This window comes from Bos grunniens, chromosome 8 (assembly GCF_055505025.1).
Source record: "Bos grunniens cultivar Pamir isolate PY7600 chromosome 8, Bosgru_T2T1.0, whole genome shotgun sequence".
NCBI classification, from domain to species: Eukaryota; Metazoa; Chordata; class Mammalia; order Artiodactyla; family Bovidae; genus Bos; species Bos grunniens.
In genome coordinates, this window is record NC_141172.1 from 94,381,227 (window position 1) to 94,398,916 (window position 17,690).

Here is a 17,690-nt window from a genome sequence, read left to right on the forward strand (position 1 = left end):
ATGGCTACAGGAATCCTGAAGATTTTATATTTGCCTGAAAGTCTGACCAGAAAGAACAAAAGCTGTTGTTAACTGGAATTCACACGCGTAGCTGTTTAGCGAGTCAGTGCATCACAGGAAAGGAAGTTACATATCCCTCCTGTGAGAAATATCTTTGGCAGAATTCTGTCATTATTTATAACTTAGATTTCAGGATTCACGAGGAAGGGATGGGAGACTGGGTGCTCACAGATGAAAGAAAAGACACTGCTTCAGAACCAAATGTTCAGTCTTCTCCGACACCAATCAATATGTAATTTGATTGCTATGCTGCTGCTAAGTCGCTTCAGTCGTGTCCGACTCTGTGCGACCGCAGAGACAGCAGCCCACCAGGCTCCCCCGTCCCTGGGATTCTCCAGGCAAGAACACTGGAGTGGGTTGCCATTTCCTTCTCCAATGCTTGAAAGTGAAAAGTGAAGTCGCTTAGTTGTGTTTGACTCTTAGCGACCCCATGGACTGTAGCCCACCAGGCTTCTCCATCCATGGGATGATCCAGGCAAGAGTACTGGAGTAGGGTGCCACTGCCTTCTCCGATGATTGCTATAGTTATTACTAATGCAGTATAATGTGTATGTATATATGTTTTTTCAGCTTATTAGGTTATTTAAAATTGAATGAGGTTTCAGAGTTTTATTTTTCCATAACCGGTTAGAAGATCTGTTCTGGGTCCAATTAATACAGTAATTTAATTCCTTCCTTATACATTCAGGAAACATTGGGAACACCCATAAGTATCAGGCACAATGTTATTCATTTGAGAAACAGAAATGGATAGGGCAAAGTCTTGCCCTCAGGGAGTCTGAAGTCCTATGAAAAAGCTAAACTTCTAAAGGAAAATCTTAGGATGATTTTAGAAGCACATGGGATCATAGCTTATCAGGTATTTCAATAGTCACTGAATGAATAGTCTTTATAAACACATAATAGGTATAAAACTAAAACATTTGAATTGCATCAAACAAATTCTAATACCTTTTGGCCACTGTTCTCTCTTCCCCTGCATGGCCTTAGAGTATGGTTAAATGCTTAGCAGTACCAGTACCCTTTCTTCAAGTTAATTCATCTGTGTATAATGAACAAATAAAACAGAAGTAGAACTGCTCTGCTTAAAATGTGAGTAAAGGAGGATCTCTGACATCTTCTGATTTGATCTCCCCCTTACAAGTAGGGGAAAGGGCATGGCAACCCACTCTATCATTCTTGTCTGGAGAATCCTGTGGACAGAGGAGCCTGGTGGGCTACATTCCATAGGGTTGCAAAGAGTCAGACGCAACTGAAGTGACTTAGCACACACTTGTACATAGCAACCCCTAAGAAAGCTTCACAAGAGCCCAAAGATTCCACGAGGCACTGTCTGAAAACAATACAGTAAGCAGATGTCCAAAATCCCCTTCGGCTATGAAAGTCTGTGCAGATGACACTTAGTCACTGGACTGATGACTGAGTGACTCTAGATCCCTAACTTCATTTCTCAGTTCTCAGCGGGCCGACTTGTAGGCACAATGCCCATTTGTCCCCTCCAGACTGTGAGCTCAATTTATGTAGAAAATGGATTTATTCAACCTTGTGTCTCCAGTTCCTACAATGAGGCTTGGCACTAAATTAGCGACAACAGTGAACATGGAATGATAAGGACAAACTGGACTGCCCTGGGGGAAGGCATGGTGGGAGTAAGGGGGAGAAGGAGCACATGCTACTATGTCCGTGTCTACCCCCACCCCAAGACATGTTGAAATCCTAACCCTAAAAGTGGTGGTGTTAGGAGGTAGGACCTCTGGGAGGTAATTAAGTCATGACAGTGCAGCCCTCTCTATACCATACTTATGAAAGGGATTGCAGAGAATTCTCTCATCCTCTCTCTGCCATGGGAGAATACACTAAAAGACAGCAGTCTGCAATTTGGCCGAGGCCCCTCACCAAAACCTATCCATGCTGGCAACCTGATTGCAAACTTTTAGCTTCCAAAACTGTGAGAAATAAATTTCTGTTGTTTATAAGCCACCCAGTCTGTGTCATTTTGTTCAGATCAGATCAGATCAGACCAGTCGCTCAGTCATGTCCGACTCTTTGCGACCCCATGAATCACAGCACGCCAGGCCTCCCTGTCCATCACCAACTCCCAGAGTTCACTCAGACTCATGTCCATCGAGTCAGTGATGCCATCCAGCCATCTCATCCTCTGTCGTCCCCTTCTCCTCTTGCCCCCAATCCCTCCTAGCATCAGAGTCTTTTCCAATGAGTCAACTCTTCGCATGAGGTGGCCAAAGTACTGGAGTTTCAGCTTCAGCATCATTCCTTCCAAAGAAATCCCAGGGCTGATCTCCTTCAGAATGGACTGGTTGGATCTCCTTGCAGTCCAAGGGACTCTCAAGAGTCTTCTCTGACACCACAGTTCAAAAGCATCAATTCTTTGGTGCTCAGCCTTCTTCACAGTCCAACTCTCACATCCATACATGACCACAGGAAAAACCATAGCCTTGACTAGACGGACCTTTGTTGGCAAAGTAACATCTCTGCTTTAGAATATACTATCTAGGTTGGTCATAACTTTCCTTTCAAGGAGTAAGCGTCTATTAATTTCATGGCTGCAGTCACCATCTGCAGGGATTTTGGAGCCCCCAAAAATAAAGTCTGACACTGTTTCCACTGTTTCTCCATCTATTTCCCATGAAGTGATGGGACCGAATGCCATGATCTTCGTTTTCTGAATGTTGAGCTTTAAGCCAACTTTTTCACTCTCCACTTTCACCTTCATCAAGAGGCTTTTTAGTTCCTCTTCACTTTCTGCCATAAGGGTGGTGTCATCTGCATATCTGAGGTTATTGATATTTCTCCCGGCAATCTTGATTCCAGCTTGTGTTTCTTTCAGTCCAGCGTTTCTCATGATGTACTCTGCATAGAAATTAAATAAACAGGGTGACAATATACAGCCTTGATGTACTCCTTTTCCTATTTGGAACCAGTGTGTTGTTCCATGTCCAGTTCTAACTGTTGCTTCCTGACCTGCATACAAATTTCTCAAGAGGCAGGTCAAGTGGTCTGGTATTCCCATCTCTTTCAGAATTTTCCACAGTTTATTGTGATCCACACATTCAAAGGCTTTGGCATAGTCAATAAAGCAGAAATAGATGTTTTTCTGGAACTCTCTTGCTTTTTCCATGACCCAGGACATACTCTTTGATCACCACCTAGCTCCCTACTTATCTGAACCTACACAGACACACACATATGTACACACGCACACACTCCTCACCCTTATTCAGAACGAGAGGGGTAGAATGCCCTACTTGACTCTTTCCTTATCCCAGATAACTTGTGTTCTGGGGCCATTTCCTACACATTTACTAATTGTTTAAACCCCTAGGAAGCTAACCTATTCTTATTTCATCCTCCTGTTTACCTCCAACCTTTTCATCTTCTTTCTTATGCTCTAACTAGACATTCAGTACATGCTGTTCCTTCCCCCCTATTTGTCCCATGATGGAATCTTCAGACTCAAATCAACACAGTCAGATTTTCAGAAATGGCTTCACTTTGTTAATGTCTTTCCTAAAATCAGACATGTGGTTCTAGAAACAATTCTACTGATGGATGTGATCAATAGAAACTACAGTGGGATGACCATTTTCATCTGATACAGATACTATTCTATTATTCAGCACCCATTTTATACAGTTGACTCACATTACTTTTGAAATCCTTTAATTCTTTCTGGGGTTATTTCTCCACTGATCTCCAGTAGCATATTGGGCACCTACCAACCTGGGGAGTTCATTTTTCATTGTCCTATTTTTTGCCTTTCCATACTGTTCATGGGGTTCTCAAGGCAAGAATACTGAAGTGGTTTGCCGTTCCCTTCTCCAGTGGACCACATTCTGTCAGACCTCTCCACCATGACCCGTCCGTCTTGGGTGGCCCCACATGGCATGGCTTAGTTTCATTGAGTTAGACAAGCCTGTGGTCCATGTGATTAGATTGGCTAGTTGTCTGTGATTGTGGTTTCAGTCTGTCTGCCCTCTGATGCCCTCTCTCAGCACCTACCGTCTTACTTGGGTTTCTCTTACCTTGGACGTGGGGTATTTCCTCAGGGCTGTCACCCCTGACCTTTGATGCTGCTCCTGACCTTGGATGCTGGGTAGCTCCTCTCCACCGCTCCTGTGCCACGCAGCTGCCACTCTTGCGTCGCACACCAGTCCATCCTAAAGGAGATCAGTCCTGGGTGCTCATTGGAAGGACTGATGGTGAAGCTGAAACTCTAATCCTTTGGCCATCTGATGTGAAGAGCTGACTCATCTGAAAAGACCCTGATGTTTGGAAAGATTGAGGGCAGGAGGAGAAGGGGACAACAGAGAATGAGATGGTTGGATGGCATCACCCACTCTATGGACATGGGTTTGGGTGGATTCTGGGAGTTGGTGATGGACAGGGAGGCCTGGTGTGCTGTGGTTCATGGGGTCACAAAGAGTTGGACACGACTGAGCGACTGAACTGACTGACTGACTGACTTTTGAAATTGATGTAAATATCCATGTCTTCTCTTCATGAACTAACAAGAAGTCGATTACCCCCTTCTATATGTGTACATTTTTTTAAGGCACAGATTTAGGACTTTACATCTGTCTTTATTAAAAATCTTTTATTAGTTTGGGGTATAGTTCCAATCTGCTTTTTTTTCTTCTTAAAAAAACTTGATTTTGATATTCATTGTATTCAGTATCTCTCAAAAATGTGCAGATTTCTTTCAGGTTATTGATAAAATGAAGGAACAATTAGAGTCCTCTGACATACCACTGTATACCTCCCTCAAGGTTGTCCTGGTCCATAAACTACTTGTTTAAATAGCGACAAATCGACTGCATTACCATTTCGGTGCGTTTTCTCCATCTTATCCTCAAGGACTATTTTAACCTTACTGAAATCAAGATACACTGATTCTAAGGAATTTCTTTTTTATACCAGTGTCAATCCTATCAAAATCATAATGGGAAACAAGGTTAGTTTAGCATGACTTGCTCTTAGTAAACCCATGCTGTTTTCCTTGCTATGTGCTTACAAACCATCTGTTTCACCATCTGATGCCAGAGATTGTATATCAAACCCATCATTTTCATGAATTTACTTTTTCTTATATAAAAGTTAGATTTATTGCATACAGAATTGAATTTTATTTTTATTAACAAATCGTAACATATTTGGGTAAGACTTTGGATATAATGTATTTGCAACAAAAATATTAATGTCTTTCCAGGACCTTGATTTTATCACAAATTGAGAGTTGAGGAAAATACAAGATCTCATGCATATGCTGTCCCCATAGCTTACCATGCCACTGTCTCCACCCTTCTGTTTATATAATTTTTAAGGGGAGCTGTTTACTGTCAGCCCCCCTTGACTAGTCCTCTAATACTGGTGACAAGCACAGTGGCGGACCCCAAACCAGCAGGCATACACAGTGATTTGATACAATGATTTAACAACTGGATGGGAAAGCACGGTGACATAATAGGAAGAAGTTAACTATACTAAGATAGCACCAGCCAAACAGCAACTATCCTAGTCCAGAGTGGATGCACAATAAATACTACCAGTGAAGGAGAAGGAGGCAGAAAGCAGCCTGTATTTCACCCCATCCTTATCCCTGACAGGCAGCATTATCAATCCCATAATTCATGGAATGGAACAAAACAAATCCATATCCCCAAACCCGTTGTTAGAAAACCAATAATAGCCAAGGGAAATTAAAGGTAAAATCCAGCTCTCCTACTATCTGTTTTTATAGTTAATATGTTCTGGGTCACGAAGAGCAAGAGTAGAAAGGGCGAAAGAGAGTTAGGCAATGAATTCCTGCTGCACCTAGAGCTGGCTTGTCTGCCTCACGGCATTTGCGTGCATCCCAACAAACCCACAGGTGTTGCTTTCCTTTGTATGCCTCCCTGTTTTATGTTTCAGGAATTTTATGTTCCTTTATGTATGAGGTTGACCTTTATAAAAGAGGATGCTTAGAGTTTTTCTCATTTTTATGTGCTTCACTGTACTTCCCACACTCTAGCTGTCTGTTCTCTTTCAGGGAAATCCTAATTGAACTCCTTGAAATAAATTCTTCTCTTTAGTTCAGATTTTATAAAATTTCTAGAAAAACAATGCATCTCTCCCAGAAAAAATATTGCCAAGCAAGTCTCCTCTGTAGAGTCAGACTCATGATCATCACCAAACAGAAAACACTTGCAAAGCTACCCCCAAAATTCTTAAGCAACGGAGGGTTAGGACCCAGAGAAAGAAAAACAAAAGTTGCTTTAATCAGGAAAAATATTTTGAGGGGTATTAGAAAGGTGTGAGGAGTCTGGCACAGTAAATTTTATTTGACTAGAATATTCAGGGAATAGACTCTGGTTTTGTTCTTGCTCACTCACTTCGCTTTAAAACCCTTAATTTAAAAGTTGCTATGCTGCTATATAATTCCACTTGCATGTCATTCTGGAAAAGACTGAAGAGACAGAGACAAGATCACTGGTTTCCAGGGTTAAAGATGGGAGGAACAGTTGACTACAAGGGGGAAGTACAGGCTATTCCGAGGGGTGACAGAACAGTTCTGCATCTTAACTTTGATGAGGTTGCATGGCTCAGGCCATTTTTCAGAACCTATAGAACTGAACACTAAAATGAGTGCATTTAGATGAGTATAAAAACAGATGACGTAGAGGTTTAAGTTGCTGTATGAAGCAGAAAGAAGACTGCTGGGTTGGAATTCTAGTGATTTACCATCCACTTCTGTTAGCTGCATTCCCCTTTCTAGGTATTTTTGTTTTTATTTACTAGAAATCATTCTAAAATTACTCTAGAAGACATGTCTGCCTTAGGAAGAAGAACATGCAAGGGGAGAATGTCAACACTCTTTGGCAAGCATCAATGTCTGTGCCACATCCCAGGGCACAACCTTTCCCAGGTGAATATTCTCCCTTCCCTGTCCTCCTCTGGTGCTTTGCACCTTCACCAGCCAACATATTTTAATAGATTTTACTATAGTATTAATGTACTTATTTATTCATACATTTCATTATAAGCAAAACTAACAATTATGTTCTTAGATGCACTTAATGAGTTCAGTAATCAGGCTCTTGAGAGAGCAACATATGGTTGTTTGTAATTAGATCCAGCCACACAGAGATGTCAGTACAGAGCTGTCCTCCTGTGCATACTCTCTGAGCTCTGCCTGTGTCTCCTGTAAAGGCTCTTGTGATAGAGTCAATGTCTCAAACAGAGAGGCCAGAGAAATCCTCCTACCACGATCATCTTTAGAGTATATTTTTAACTCCTGCATTGAAGAGTCTTTGTAATAAGAATATTTACTACTTTTCCATTGTCATTAATGATTTGCCCTCAGGATTTCTATCTGACTAGTCCCAGCAAATTTTTACATTTCATTTCCAATACCTTTTCTCTGCCATCAATGTTCTCAGTCTTTAGTTGGTCTCCTGAACTATCCAATTGTTCTGTAATATTTCACTAGTTTTTCTTATATGACTTTGGGGGTTCAAAATTTTATTTAAAGTTTATACTTTTCAGCCATGTAAGCTTCTTATAACTCTTAATAATGTAAGGCAATACACAGTCACTATGTGGTAGCATATCAAGTGAAACCTTGCCCAGCAGAACTTGGAGGCAGCAAGTCTAAGTACTATAAATTATACGTAGAAAGACTGCAGTACTTACCATATTTTGTTTGTTTCAGGTGGCACGCAAGTTCCAGAGTTCCTGGCAGAGACTGTAGAACTCTGCAAAATGGGAGGAGAAAGAACCTCCAATGAGGAGCTGTCTTTGACTTCTCCATCATCATCATCCTTCACCTCCTGCTGGGTCTCATGTCTTGTCAACTCCCTCACTTTTCTGCTCTACTCTCTATCCCGACTGCCCTGCCCTTGAACAGGCCTCCACTCTCTCTATTCCCGGATCAGAGCTACTAATCTAAGGAGCTTGGCACATAGAAAGTACTCAGTAAATATTGGGTGGGTGGATAGATGGTGATGGATGATGATTAGGTGAATGAGAAGGAAAATGGGAGGGAAATAGGGGAAAGAAAAAAATGGAAAGAAAGAAGGAAAGAGTTCTTTCTTATATCATGTGGATGGATTGCTTGTAAACCAGAAATGGTCATGTTGTGAAGCACATTTAATTTCCTAGCTCTCTAAATGGGAGAATGAAACCAAAGACATAAGTTCTCCCCACCCCCATTCACCTAGGATTCTACTATGCATGTGAATAGTTCGCATCTGATGATTAATAATACTTTACATTCCACCAGCAAAAAAATAGAAAATAGAGAAACAACCACATTCTAATATCTCCCTGGGAAGATGATGAGGCATCTGGTGCAGTTTGTTGACAGGCCCCCTCTATCCACACACATGGCTGCACAAGTCACCATGACCCTCAGTATCAGTTGCCTGACTTCCTATTCTTTCAAATTAGAAAGTCCCCCCACATCACCTCTTTGAGAGTGCTAAGTCCTTCTCCTAAATCTCCTGAGAGTCTGAAACTGTGAAAGCCATCCTCATCAAGAAAGAGGCAGCCTGGGCTGTAAATTGATTAACTAATGTAATAAGCTAGAAGATAGAAACCCACTCTTAAGACCATCACTCTCCTGTCTTGGTGGAAATTGAATCCTCACATTAAACTGTGTTGATCACATCTCTATTAACCAGGAACTTCTTTCTCTAAACTGCTGCTATTTATTTCAGTTGTATGATACTAGAACTTTATCATGTTTACACAGGTGAATGCTTTTGGCTTCACCCCTTACAGGAAAAAGAGTTGTGTCCAACTTTCTGCAGCCCCATGGACTATACAGTCCATGGAATTCTCCAGGCCAGAATACTGGAGTGCGTAGCTTGTCCCTTCTCCAGGGGATCTTCCCAACCCAGTGACAGAACCCAGGTCTCCCACATTGCAAGCAGATTCTTTACCAGCTGAGCCACAAGGGAAGCCCTTACAGGAAAAAAAAAAACATAAAAAATGAATTCAAGTATGTATGTGAGTGGGTGTTATCAGCTCCCAGTACTGCCTTTGGGATTTTTGATTGGTAGAGCTCTATACTGTGGGCTAAAATGAACTACTTCCCCTTTCCTACATGCAACTCTAATGAAACAAGCTTCCCAGGTGGTTGCAATTGGTAAAGAATCCGCCTGCCAATTCAGGAGACCAAAGAGACACAGGTTTGATCCCTGGGTCAGTAAAATACCCTGAAGCAGGACATGGCAAACTGCTCCAATATTCTTGCTTGGAAAATCCTATAGACAGAGGAGCCTGGCAGGCTCAGTCCATGGAGTCTCAAATAGTTGGGACACAACTGAGCACGCACATGTGCATACATACACACTTCCCCTCTCTGGGGTGAAAGTCTATTGAAACAAGTTACAGCTAGCTTTTTGCCCATAGAAAACTATGTGATTAAAACTAGCTGAGAAGGTGGGAGAGGGCAAAACAGGTGAAGGAGGTACAAACTTTCAGTTAGGAAATAAATAAGTCATGGGGATGTCGTGTACAGCATAGGGATGTAGTCAATAATATTGTATTAACACTAACTTTGTATGGTGACAGATGGTTACTAGACTTGCGATAATCAATTTGTAATGTATATAAATGTCAAATCACTAATATAATATTGTCTGTCATCTTTAAAAATTAATTAGAAAAAATTAAGTACAAAAAAATTAAAAAGAAAAACAAACAGCTGAGAAGTTAAAAATCCATCTGCCCATGGCAAAGGCGTATTAGACTTTTCCTAAAGACAGAGAAACTCTTTGCTACCACCTTCAGCCAAAGCCTGTAGTGAATACCCACTGCGTGGCTCATGAAGGTGGTGGAGACCCTATAGTCCTGGACTCAAACAGCTCCAACAATCTGGAGGGAAAGGGGTGAACAGTGTAGCCAAAGATGAAGACCCAACTGCCTATACAACTGCCACTACTTGAGTTTAAGCCTTTGAGGCAAAGGCTGTCCTTTAAAAACTTATCTGTCAGGTGCTCAATAGAGCATTGTATCAGTGCGGGTGCCAATGTGGGTGTCTAATTAATAAGATGTCTTTGCTGATAAATATAAAAGCATTCCAAGGTAATTTACATCACTCGAGAATCCAGGAGGACCTGTGAGTCAAGGCATAAAGGTAAAGGTGGTAAAGAGCCAATATGTCCTACTAAGTGTTCATTCCAAATGCTCTTGTTTTAGGGAGAAAAAGACTGGATACACTTTTCAGTAGCCAATGATTGTGACTTGTGCTGCCTAAATAATAAGAAAGCAAGAATTAAAAATTTTCAGCCAAATTAAATTTTCACAATTAAGTATCTTCAGTAAAGCAAGGTATATTATGCTCTGTGAACATGGATTTCTCACCATTTCAAACCTTTTAAAATGATTCTAAAGGCACCTTTTCTTTTTTTTTTTAAATTAGATATAGTTGCCATATAACATTATATTAATTCAGGTGTACACCATGATGATATGTATATGTGGCAAAATGATCACCACAAGTAAGTTCATCATCATACATAGTTACAGATGAGAAGTTTAAAGATCTACTCTTAGCAACCTTCAAATAAACAACACAATAGAATTAGCTATAATCACTGTGCTGTATATTACACCCTTAGGACTTATTCATGTTATAACTGAAAGTTTGTACCTTTTGACCACCTTCACTCATTTTGCCTCATTGGGAAAGACCCTGATGCTGGGAAAGGCTGAAGGCAAGAGGAGAGGGGACAACAGAGGATGAGATGGTTGGATGGCATCACAGACTTCATGGGCATGAGTTTGAGGAAGCTCCGGGAGTTGGTATTGGACAGAGAAGCCTGGCGTGGTGCAGTCCATGGGGTCACAAAGAGTTGCACACAACTGAGCAACTGAACTGAACTGAACTCATTTTGCCTATCCCCAAAAGCACCTTTTCTAAAACTTAAAACCAGTGGAAGAAAAGGGAAGGCATGAAGAGACCCTCGTTTAAGAATTTGGCTCAGCTGCAATCCCACTAGCATCTGGGATTCCAATGGATTAATTTACCCATTTTGATTGGAAGATGCCTACAGAGAGATGAGGTGTTTAAGTGCTTAAAACTGCAGCTTTTATCGGCATCCACCAGAGATCAGCAGTAAAGAGCCATGCTCTCAGCCTGCACCCGTCCTACTCTTAGAATAAGAATTCTCAGCCAGATTTAAATTCCTCAACGCCAGCTAAGCATGTTGTCTCCACTAGTTCCATTGCATTGTAGAAATGTGGAGATAGAAAGCTGGGCAGATGGCTGTCAGCAAGACTCCAACATGCCTTAGTCCTCAGTGCCAAGGGATCCTACAGAGAGAGTGATGGCTCACTGTGAATTATAAAGGAAACTCAGAAAGTTATCTGAAAATGTAACTTCAGTTCAGCAAATAGGCCAGTCCATCTTTTCCATTTCTTATTTTGGTGGAAAATTTCAAGAAATAAGGAAATATGTTATAGACACATTTGAAGTTACTTCCAATTTTACTTCCTTCTTCTTGAATTTAGTGTTTTTTAATCCCATGTATGCTTTTTATACTTTCTGTACATATGAAAGTATCCATAATCAATAACTAGTATTGTATTATATGTTCCAAACGTTATGTTAAGTGGTAACAGACTGACATCATATACATCATTCTATAACTTCTTGTTCTTGCACTAATTATGTTTTCTATACATGTTGACAATGCAGTTGTAAGTCATTCATTTTCACTGCCTTATAGTAGTCCATTAAATTTGGTTTACTTATCCATTCCTCTCTTGAGGGACATTTTCATTGTACCCTATTTTGGGCTATCATCATCATGAATGAATATTTTCCAACATGTTATTTTATGCGTATGTACAAGAGTTTCTCTAGAATATATATCCAATGTGGAATTGTTTTGTAACCTTGACTTTTCATGATACTGTCAAACTCAACCAATTTATACTAACGTCAGCAGTAGACGAGAGTACCTGTTGCCCAACACTTTTGACAACATTGGATATTATTGGTCTTATTAATTTTTCCAATCAGATAAACATAAAATGATGTCTTCTTGTTGTTTTAATTATAATTTCCTTGATTACCAGGAAAGCTGAGCATCTTCTCACTATTAGCCATTCTGTTTTCCTTTTCTAGAAATTGCCATATCTTCATTCACTATTATATTGTATCATTACATTGTATCATTTGTCTTTAAGTGATTTCTAGTAGTTAAATGTTCTGAATATTAATCTTACACCTCTGAGTTGTAAATGCCTTCCAAGTGTGCACCTTGCCTTTTCACTTGTGTTTTCTAATGTACAAAGTTTCATTTGTTTCTTTATTTGCTTTTATTTTTATTTTTGACTGCTCCATGTGACTTATGGGATCTTAGTTCCCTTATGGGATATTAGTTCAAAACCAGATCCACAGCAGTGAAAGCCTGTTTTAACCACTGTACCTCCAGGGAATTCCCTCTTACTTATTTTAAATATAGTCAGATTTACCTATGTTTTCCTTCATGGTTTTAACTGTATGTAGCTTGTTTAAGAAATCCTTTCAAAGACCAAGTTAATAAAGATACATAGGAGAACATCTAAATTTTTAGTTTTCCTTTTTACATTTAAGATTTCATCAGAATGTATTTATTTATTAATTAATATGTTGAGAGACATATGTTCATTTATTGAATAGAACATCTTCTCCCAGTGACCTATCACATAAGTTCTTCTATATGCCCAGGCCCTGATCTGTTCTCTATTTGCCTATTCCAGCAACAATACCACATTATCTAATGACTATAGTCTTAATGTATTAAGGCCCCACCTTATTCTTAAAAAATTTGCTAATTCATGAACCATTGATCTTCCACACACATTTTAGAATAATCTTGTTAAGTCACACACATAATTCTAAATTCACTAAATATTTGTGTATGTAAAGATGCATACACTGAAAATGGAATACGAATTTGATTTGGGTTACATTCAATGTATAGATTTGTGAAGAATTAATAGCTTTATAAAATAGAGTCCTTTCATCCATGAATACAATGTATCCATCCATTTATTTAAATATTTTCTTAATGTTTTTCAATAAAACATTATATTTCCTTTCATTAAAATACTGCACATCATTTTTCAGATTTATTCTAGGTTTGTTGCTCTTGTTAGTGGCATCTTTTGTCAAACTGAAGCTTGTCCTTTGTTGACAGTGATGGGAATAAATTGATTACTGTATATTGCCCTTATTTCCAGCTGCTTTTTCTAAAAAGTGTTAATACTTTGCAGGTTCTCTTGAAATTTTCTTGTTCACAAAAACATTGTTTTAGATCTTATTCTTTTTTGTCTTACTGTGTTGGCTAAGACTTGATAAACTGAATGTTTAATTGAAGAGCTGATAGCCAGGAAACATGTTCTGTTCATGACTATAAAGAGAACATTTGAGGTTTGGGAAAATTTTAAATATTACCAAATATCATGAGTATTGCTTTCTCCCCTATTTAATGTTTCAGAATGTATGGAGGGTTTGTTTAGAGCACAATAGCTACTCTCTAATCTTTTAAAAAATCACTATACGCCAACTATTATTTCCAGTTTTCAGTATGCCTATTACTGAGGTCCCCCCCAACACAAAGAACAAACAAAAATTATACAAATTATTAATTTTTGGCAAAGTTGGTCAATTTCACATTGTCCTCAAATGCCACACTACACAGACTGGCAGCATACATAGTCATAAACCTCAGCAGGCTCAAGTTGAGACATCCCCCAACCCCCAGAAAACTCTTCTGCATTCAAGTTCTGAATTGATTCCCTTTGAGGCCTTTAAAAAGTTTTTGTTTGCAAAAAACAAAAGTTCATTGTTGGCATTTGGAGGTGGCTTATTAGTGACTGTGAGAAATCAGGGTTAGAACTTGAGGTAGGAAGACAAAAGGAAAGTTCTTAAATTTTATTGCTGTAACACAGTAAAATTAAGTCAGTTCTCAATACAAGAAACTTTTGTTCAAGAAACCCAGTATAGCCATGAGGACCTTGGACCCCAGTAGCACTATTCTGGTAACTATTCATGCCATCTAACTGTCATCACTTTTCGCTTCCCACATCCTATTAAAAAAAATCAGGTTACAATTAAAAATATATTTTAAAATCTACACCTTAAAACATAATTTCAAGTATGCTGCATTTTAAAAACACTTCATTACAAAAGTTAAAACTTAGAAAATCAAGTAGAACATTCATCAAATCAACAAATAAGCTTTCACTTTTTCAAGATGATTTACTGCAGGATTTAACAGATTCCTGTATTACTGATTGTGCTGAGTCTTTACAAAAAAAATAAATAAATAAAGTGAGACTAGACATTAGCCACTGCCACTTTCAAACTAGAAAAGAAAATAAAGTTGCTCCCACATAATTGGGAAAATAATTTATCTTACAGAAATTTAACACACGAGCTATCTTTTAGGTTCTCATTTGCTAAATCGACAATTCAGGATTTGTGAAGTAGGAACAAGATGCTGAATCTGAGAGGAACCTCTAAATATGCTAGAACTACAGTTATTTTGTTTTGCGTTGTTTCTTTAGATGCAAAATGAAAAAACACTACCGCTTCCCACGCTGCCCAGTCTGGGATAAAGAGCGCAGGGCCGTCTCGCAGCAGTTGCGGCGACGTGGTTTTGCCGCTTTAAGCCGAGTCGGGGGGGTGGGAGGAGAGGGGGGCGGGGCTCTAGCCCGCCCACAAGAAGGCGTGGCCTGTCCGGTGTCTGCTGGGAGCTGTAGTTCCAGGCCCTAGCCCTTCTTGACAGGCTTTTTCCTCCCTCCACCGCGTCCCGCCGCCTACAGACTCTGAAGGTGCTGTGGATTTTGTGCTCTGAGACACAACCGGAGATAAAAGGAGAGGCTATAGGTTCTGTCGAGTGCTAGGCGGCAGCGGCGCGCATGCGCAAGCTGGCCTTGCTCCACCTTCACCTCTCCTGGCGCGTTGCAGGGTGGGGGACATTGGTAGGACACTAGCCCAAGACCAGTTTGAGATGGTGTGGCTTGTGGGCCGCATTTGTTAACCAGGAGATGATGAAAGCTGCCCGATTTTCTTCCCCTACCTCATCCTGCCTTTCAGGACTCTCCCACTACCCTTAAACAGTTTGCAGAATTGCAGCCGCACACACATCCCCGCCCTCTCCTATCTCTCCTTGGGAAACCTTTCCCGCTATGTTGTGAAATCTGTTCGAGCTTCTCAGCCAAGGCCTTTTAGCCCGCCTGGAATTCAAAGTGCCCCTTTCTTGCCAAATCCAGGTCATGTGAGGCAGCAAAAGGCTTGAGCCACAGGCCCCACAAAGCAATACCCTTGGGCAGTTCTCTGAAACTTTCCTCCTGCAAGGCTGGAACAAGCCAGGTGATAGATTAGATAGATGGATAGATAGATTAAGCGCTTAAGTTTGAAAAGGGCTTCCAGAGCTTTCTTTGTTCTGGAAAGGGACCTCAATACTGTATACGGACAGACACTGAGTGACCCAGGAACTCACGAACTCTCGAATGTAACTGATGACAAAGCCTCAGGACTACAGCCTCCAGGAGTTCTAAATCCACTGCTTTTCCCACCACTTCACAGTTGTCTCACAAACAGTTAGGGGAGGTAACCAGCTAAACTTGATGCAAGTTGCCTTTCAGAATGATCAAGCTCTGGTTGACAAAAGTCACTCTTAAATTAGTGAGCAGTTGCCCTCAAGGAGTAAGCCCTCCAGCAAACACAGAGGAGGGAAGTTTGCTGAGGGAAATGTTTAAGATTGAACACATACTTTGTGCTGGGCTCTGAAAAGATATGCATCACATTATAGCTTAAAATGTGCCCCTCCCCAGGGACAGGTTGGACCATAAAGCACCCTATATTTCCCTTAGGAAAGTATTAATCACACTATGTCTTGTTTGCCTGCTTTTCTTGAGAGTCTGCAACACTTTTGTTCACCATGGTGTCTGCAGTGCTAACATGATGGTGGTCTCTTAGAAAAGGTCAGTGATGACATGTGTGAATCCGTCAAAAGCACAAGCCTTTTAGGTCTGGGCTCCAAGTCTGTTAACAAAAGTGCAGATGCGAGTAGAGATGCAGATTTATACAACATTTGGAAAGAAGCAGCATGAAACTGCCTGGAGAGGCCCCTGAAGCCTGCATGGAGGAGGCAGTATCTGCTAAGCTTTGGAAATGCCCCTCATTGACTTAGCAGATAGGAAGTTTTCACACCAAAGCCTCTCTATGAGCTTTGCCTAACAGGGAAAGCTGATAATGTTTAAGAGCCAAACAGGACCGAAACACAGAGGCTACCCTCTTCCAGGTGGTCATCTGGAGAAACCATGCTTTCCAGGGACCCTGGCTTTCTTCAAACATCTTTGGAATGCTCTTTGTGGAAATGCCTTTTGAGTTTACAGCACATTGTTTTGCACCTCCTCAGCACTGGAACATCTCATTCCTTCAGGGATTTGATATTTGGGAACAGCCAGAAGTCACTTTGGATGAAAGTCTATAAGATGAGAAAGAGAGTCATGCTGCATAATAGTTGTTGAAATTTGGGAGAAGGTGTTTTTTTGTTTATAGGGTCTCATCCTGGAAAGTGGATGTTTTGAGTGGATGTGTATTTTCCTGAGAGATCATGTCTTAGGTTCTATCAGATTCCTCAAGGACTTCATGATTTAAAAAAGATTAACAACTACTGCTGTACAGTTATGAGATCACTTCTTCTGGGACCTGTAAGCTCCTCTGAAGGAAAATCACGTGGAAGGAGAGCAGAGGGCAGGTTTCAGCTGCTCCTCTAATTTGATGTGTGACCTTGATGGGTTTGAAAGCTCCCAGAGCCTCAGTGTCCCCACATACAGAGTAGAACAAATAGCATCATCCCTGGACTAGACATGTGATACAGCCTTCCCAGGTGACTCCTTCGAATGACAGCCCTAATTTGGTTGTGTGTTAGTGCTACTGTGCTTGTTCAATGAGATCAGACTCTAGGGACAACAAAGAGGCCAAATCAGAGAGGAAAGGTGGGAGCTCAAAAACTAGCAAGACTTGCTGAGATTAGTACAAATGGATAGGGAAGGGCTCATCAAGAAGGGGGAGCTTGGAAAGAGGGAAGGGAGTGCTAGGGCATCACCCTTCCAGGGGCAGGAATCAGACCAGAGAGGCAGCACAGGAGTCCAGAAACAAGGTTCTGCCATATGACTGAAAGTTCTGTTAGAAAACTCAACCTCCTGAAGGGCCAATTGGAATAATCAGAATTTAAGCAAGACATTTATTTGACAGGGACTGAATTGCAGGCAGCAGGGGACCCATTCTAGGTACAAGGTGACCTGTGACTAGGTCAGGAGCCACAGTCCTCTGGATTGGTCCCGAAGCCTGCAGCAGAAGACTATGCCTCCAGCTGTGGGGGCAGAAAGCCTGGGGGCCAGCTGGAGCTAGGAAAAGCTGAGGAGCCAGTCACTTCAGTCACCACAGCCTAGGGCTACTCTTCTCTCCCACCTTCACTTTCTCCTCTCTCCCTCCTTTCCTCCCTCACTTCCCTCTTTCTTCCTAGTCTCTGTGAGAGGGAAGAGATTTAAAAAAACAAAAAACACCAAATGATGCTTTCTGACTTTAAGGAGTTTGCAGATTTGAGAGACATCTTTCCCAC

The 17,690-nt window shown here is 40.8% G+C and overlaps 1 long non-coding RNA gene across 1 annotated transcript; it reads right to left on the minus strand.

The window, feature by feature from the left end:
* Positions 1 to 1,575: 1,575 nt before the first annotated feature.
* LOC147367718 (uncharacterized) lies at positions 1,576 to 7,883 on the minus strand. Its single transcript, XR_015169299.1, has 3 exons — positions 7,750 to 7,883; positions 4,104 to 4,343; positions 1,576 to 2,931 (listed from the first exon to the last, which is right to left on the minus strand). It is a non-coding gene; the product is annotated as an uncharacterized LOC147367718 (long non-coding RNA).
* Positions 7,884 to 17,690: the final 9,807 nt, after the last annotated feature.